A 6,330-nucleotide genomic window follows, 5' to 3' on the forward strand; every position below is an offset into this window, starting at 1 on the left:
ATATATATATATATATATATATATATATATATATATATATATTATTACAATATTAAAATAAATATTAAGCATTTTAAAGCTATGCATAGTTTCTGCTATAGTACATAATTTCTGTCGCCCCCATGAGGAATTCACTCGAGCTTCTGTGCAGGAAAGTCGCCGGACGACACAATCTTCTGAACATAGCCATACTGAGAAATACAGAGAGAGTTGTGTAGAGCTGATAGTCTTAATAAGCTTTGTAGCAACTCATTTGGCAATGGCTTGAATGTAACGGACGTTCAATAATATCAAAAAGTTCCGCAGTAAAGCTTTATATGATTTTCTCATGGTGAAGAAATATAGTATTTTTTAAAACTTGTGTCTTGTGCTTTTGTTTTACATATAGGCCTACTTTTGTGGATTGTATTAGAGTTAATATACATGTTTTCATGGACCTGGCTGCAAGGAGAATGTGAGGCAATACACTGAACTGAACTCAGTTGCATTATCAAATGCTGAACTGCATTTTTGAAACGAAGCATTACAGACAAAATTTGTTTTTGTTTTTAAATGAAGTTTTTTCAGATTTCATTTGAGTCTTCCATTGAGGTTCTTTGCATCTGTATGAACTGTAGCGTTGGTGTCTTGCACATGGCATAGGAATTTAATTAAAGATAGAGCACCAAGCTGTACAATAGAATGGATGTAAATAATCCATTCTACTCCTGCTTGGGTACATTTGCACTTGGTGTTTAAATATACATTTCGAAACCTTCTTGGATGTTTTATCTGTGCTGGAATCTTACGTTCTGGTTTTAAATGTTTCAAACAGTACAAATATCTTGGCTTTTCTAGACTTTCATAATGAAAGAGTGTTTAAGCTGGACAATCTTTTTTGAATGTCTTCCAAATAATGGTCTGAATCCTCCACATCTCGTCCAGGACTTGTCTTTCCCACGACTGGTAAAGGAGGGGTCAAGTGGGAGGGGGTGGTCTGGTATGAATATATGACTACTAATGAGACACTCCTCATAAAGAACCTTACAATTTGGGTATGAATATGTGACCACAAAGAAGATCTGACAATAGCATCACCTAGCAACTATATCTGAAGGAATTTCAGAGTCAAGTCTTCTCTGTGAAGCGCCGTGTACTTGGAAAGAAGAGCCCCTCGATTTGAGAGCCAAACACAGGCAGCCACTCTGACAAAGAACCCCCAAAAAATCAACTGAAGAGGCGCACATTGTCTTGTCCAACGTTACCATACACGGACATTAATCATACAACAGACAGAGTGAAAGATGTTGGTGAAATAATAGATTAACAAGTTAAGTGTGGGCTGAATTATGGCTTTCTGACCTTCAAGTGACAAATACTTCAATTGCTTACAAACACAAATTGTAGTTTAACATGATAAGTATAATTCCAACAGGACAGGAAAAGAAGAAGAAACCTTCATGTAATGAGAATTAATAAGTCTTTTTTTTAATATATATTAACGGATGCATTTCAAGTTAAATTTTGTTCTCTAAATGGTGAGAGAGGAAACATTTTCAACACAATTCCTCAAGCAAAAAAAAGTTATATTTCTCTTTTATACTGTTTTTCAGCTTAAGCTTCCACAAATATTTCTTGTTCATTGCTCAAATATCAGTTCTGTTTAGTAACCAAATTCCAGTTTTATGTCTCTCCTGAGAAGAAAAAAATTATTTTCAATCCCATAAAGACCTGATACTACACTTTAAGATCCAGATATCCCTCACTTTCAAATGATCCCACACACTTTGGTTTGAGTGTGAACTGCCACTTGAAGGAAACTTCCATCTTAAGCACTCAAGCCTCTCTGTATTGGTTTACACACTGAGGTACGCTAAGGTGTTTATTTCGAGTGTGTTAATGCTTAAGACTCTGAGAAGTGGTTTCTGTTGTCATCCAGTTCTCGAAGGTGTCAAAGGCTAACACCCTCTAACACACAAGTATGCAAATGCTTTAATTACAATACAGGCTTCTTTTTATTCACCTAACAGTGCATGTGTGCTGCTGAAGAGCAGACTGTGGCCTCACATCAGCCCAAATACCCCACCACCACCCCTCCCTCTGGTCCCGGGCTTCAGTGGGTGATGACAACACAAAAGTACTTCACACCGGGGGCTGGGCCTGCATTTTGTGGGTCAGTGAATAGCAGTCCGTGGCAGCAATGCCATGTCATTCAGACCCTGATCCCCTCACAACCCCCTGCTTTCCTTACACTTCTCGTGGTATCTGCAAACAGAGAGGTGGGACACTATTGAAAGCACTGGGGACTTTTTGTAGACTGTCAACATAAAGTGCACCTACTGTTTTCCACCATTCCACCATCTCAGCGAGGCCCCCCCCCAAAACAAAAACCCTTGTTAAGAAATGATGGATTCACGCCATTCTTTATACATTTTGATGACTATAGCCTATAACCATCAGTGGTGGAAGAAGTACTCAGCTTATTTACTTAAGTAAAATAGCAATAACAACCAAAAGCAAACACTCCATACAAGCCTTACTTCAGCAAAATTACAGAAGTATTTGCAACAAAATGTACTTAAAGTGTCAAATGTAAAAGTGCTCATTATATAGAGTGTCAGTGTTTAATAATTAGTTAGGCCATTGGAATTATTTTTATTCATGCTATAACATATAAACAAACAGTACTTTATTGTTGTAGTTGTGGAAGTGGAGCTAATTTGAACTCTTTCATATACTGTTGGCTAGTTAAATCCATATCAATGCATCATCATTTGTAAAATGATCATATATTTTGTATAAAAAAACATTTAACCTGAAAAGTAACTAGTAAGTGTAACTGTTAAATAAAGGTAAAAAAAAATATTCCAAGTACCTTAAAGTTGTACTGAAGTACAGCACCTAAGTAAATGACTATCCAGTGTACATTTAATTTTTCTTCTTTTATTTTATTTTGGTTTCATCTGAGATGTATTGTTATAGAAATCACAGTATTTAAAAGTCTACTTGCAGTGAAATAATGGAGAGCTTTCTGCAGAAACATGGCTTTTCAGTGATAACCATATGTCCAACAGGGTCAAATTTTCAAGAGTTAAGAAACTTGGCGACTTTAGCCTGATAATCAAGCTGGATTTGAATCACTGACAAAAAAAAATCATACATGTGGGTCCTGATTCAGCTGGAACGTGACTAAGACATTGCATTTTTGAGATAATCCTATGAGGTAGGACGTTTTAACCCACAAAGGAGGTTGTAATCCTTCTGATAACATTAAAATCACACAAGGCAAGAACGATCAGATGTGACGCCAAAAACCCAAGATATCTCAGCCCAACAAACACGACATTGTTCAATTTACTACTGTACTTGTATTGACACAATATGAAATATGTACTGATAAGCTTTACACAAATAAACTACAACAGAAAGTCAGATTTGAAGTCCCTAATCTCTGCAAGTTCAATACAGGTAGATAAAGTCCCTCACCAAAACTGAAAAACCACACAACCACATATTGTACAGTATCTGTGTGCTCTAATAATTACACTAATGCCCAACTACTATGCTTTTATGTTCCTCACAAACAGGATGGGTGTTGTGGAAGCTTCTTCATTATGTGCTCTGTTGTCTGGACTGAAAAGCCTGTGCATTGTTGTGTTTTCCCTCCATGTCCTCAGTCATCCCGTTTTTTTTAAAAGCTCCACATGCCACCTCTAAACACACTGAAAACACTACCTCTCCTCAATGGAATTTGAGGGTGGGTGTCTGCTGTCTATGTGGGCTATGTTGTGTGCGGCGTAGCGTTCAGAAACAAAAGAGAGAACACGCTTCAACAAGTTTTTGTCTTATGAAGAGAAGAAATGCGAGAATGTGGTTAAAAACACGGAGCATTAGTCATACATGCATGGCATAAGTCTATTTGTGGCTTCACCCTGATCTGTCATCGCTGCCTGCATTGGCACTGACCTCATCAAAGAGCAGTGAACACTGCAGGTATAGACAGATATTTTACTAAGAATCAAAAGAAAGATTGTCCCCCCTCTGAAATATAAAACCACCGTTAAAATAAAACAACCATAAAAAAAATCAGCCTTTGTTCATTGCTCAGTCTCGTATTAGTGTGTAATAGGATGTGTATTCAAAATTATCCTAGACTGAGGTTACTATTAATCCTCCTCGTCTGGCAAGTAAGAGTGGGGGACGAGGGCATGACTGAAAGTGAAATCTCCTGCACTAAAGACTAAAGATCCGTGTTAAATGTAATGGGTGTTGGCAAAGGGGCCTAATAAAGATGACAGCACACATTCATATGCATTCGTTTGTGTGCTCAGCTTGACGAAGTCTGCCTCGCATGCTTAACAAAGGGGAGGAAGGAAGCCAGGGGCTGTGGGGAATGCCTGGGGGCTGTGGGCCGACAACACACACACACACACACACACACACACACACACACATAAACACATACGCACAGTGGCCCTCCAGCTTGCATCCTGTGGTATGGTCTCTCAAGTCTGAAGTTATAGCAGTGACAGCTGGGCTATAGCAGGCTCTGCATGGGGTCATTCTCTTCTTCTTTAGCAGCCAACCCCTCCCCTCCACTCCACTCCTCACACACACACTCAAAGAAGCGCGCACACACACACACACCGACACACTCAAAGAAGCGCACACACACAGGATGCTCCATCCTGTTTACTGTTTACATTTCACAGTGGCCGGCCAACTTGGGAGGGCTGGTGATCACAGGCATTACAGCTGTCTGTAAAGGTAGTGGTGTGGATAGTGTGTGTGTGTGTGTGTGTGTGTGTGTGTGTGTGTGTGTGTGTGTGTGTGTGTGTGTGTGTGTGTGTGTGTGTGTGGTAGCCCATGTTAAAATTTGGGACTGAAACTAAAACACATTGAGATGAAAAGGTAATTCCTAACCTTTGAAAACAGTCTCACCACCAGGTCCATTTAATAGCTATTCTGGAGTTTTCTATCATATCACACCATCTTCCTTAGCAGATGGATTTTTCCCAGTTGTCAGTGAATTGTAGATGTTTAAATACACACTTTTCCTGAGCCCTTTAAGGACTTCTCGGCTTAAAAGTTGAGATTGAAAGGTAATTCTTGACTGTGGAAACAGCATTTGAGAAGGACTGTGCTATACAATTAAAAGCTCCAGAATAGATACTAAATAGACCTGTTGGTGATATTGTTTTATAACAAACTGTTCCACTAAATGTTCATTTTTCTCCTATGTAAAAATCCCAAAAAAAAACAAAAAAAACAGCTGCTAACATTAACATTATGTGTATTAGATGGGACCATAGAGCTGCTGAGTCAAGGTCTGTGCTGTAACGACCACAACTGTTGAGTAGAGGAAAAGGAAGGAGCAGAAGGGCGGCTGGCAGTGTGGTCAACAACAATTGTTATTTGGCCAAAGGGGCACCTGCTTTGTTTGAGGTAGGTCTGGATACAGAGGGTGCTGACAAGAGACACCTGGACAATGCAGAGCAAACAGGAGCTGTTTATTCACTCAAAGTCAGCAGTTTGTATTATTCAGATTTTTTGAATTCCTGTTTTTAAAATTGTTGACAGTCAGTATAGACTATGGTAGCTTGTTGGCATCATGAAGGCCAGCTGTTATTTTTCAGTTTGAGAAGGAGCATGTAGAGCTGATGGCATTTGATTGATGAGCTTCGGACTGTGAAAAGTCAACGGCTCAAGTAGAAAGCAGCTATAGCACACAGACACCAACAGAGGTCCCTGTTGTGTGAACAATACACTGTAGTCTACACAGCTGCCCCCAAGTGACAGGCAACAGCCAGGGACACTAACTACAGCTGATATAAGACTTGTATAAGGTGGTTAATTATTCATCAACATTACATAAGTAAATGAATTTGAATGTGCTAAATGTTATCTGTTCTGTTAAAGTATTGAACTCAACAAACAGGGATTAATAAGATGTGAAAATTACATTTGGCCTCTATCACTAAAAGAAATGTTTCTTTTACTAAGAAACGTGCAAAGCATTTTATAATATTGCTTTGACTTAAATTACTCTGCATATTCCCTGCAAGTAGACCTATAGACTTTACATTTTTGCAGAGAAAGACGGGATGAAAGGGCGGAGAGACCCATGTGCATCGAGGGCCACATCTATTACCTCGGTCCATGACTTTAAATCCACGTCCAATCTAACAAGTATTAATCAATTACCAATCTAATATAGTGTATATAACACCAGTTATCAATCTTTTACACATTTGTATCATATTTTGGACAACACACATTATGGTTAGGCTACTTTACAACACAACATGCGTTGTTAGAGGACCAACCTCTGCACCTGAAATCATTCAAAGT

This window comes from Sander lucioperca, chromosome 6 (genome assembly GCF_008315115.2).
Source record: "Sander lucioperca isolate FBNREF2018 chromosome 6, SLUC_FBN_1.2, whole genome shotgun sequence".
Classification (NCBI taxonomy): Eukaryota; Metazoa; Chordata; class Actinopteri; order Perciformes; family Percidae; genus Sander; species Sander lucioperca.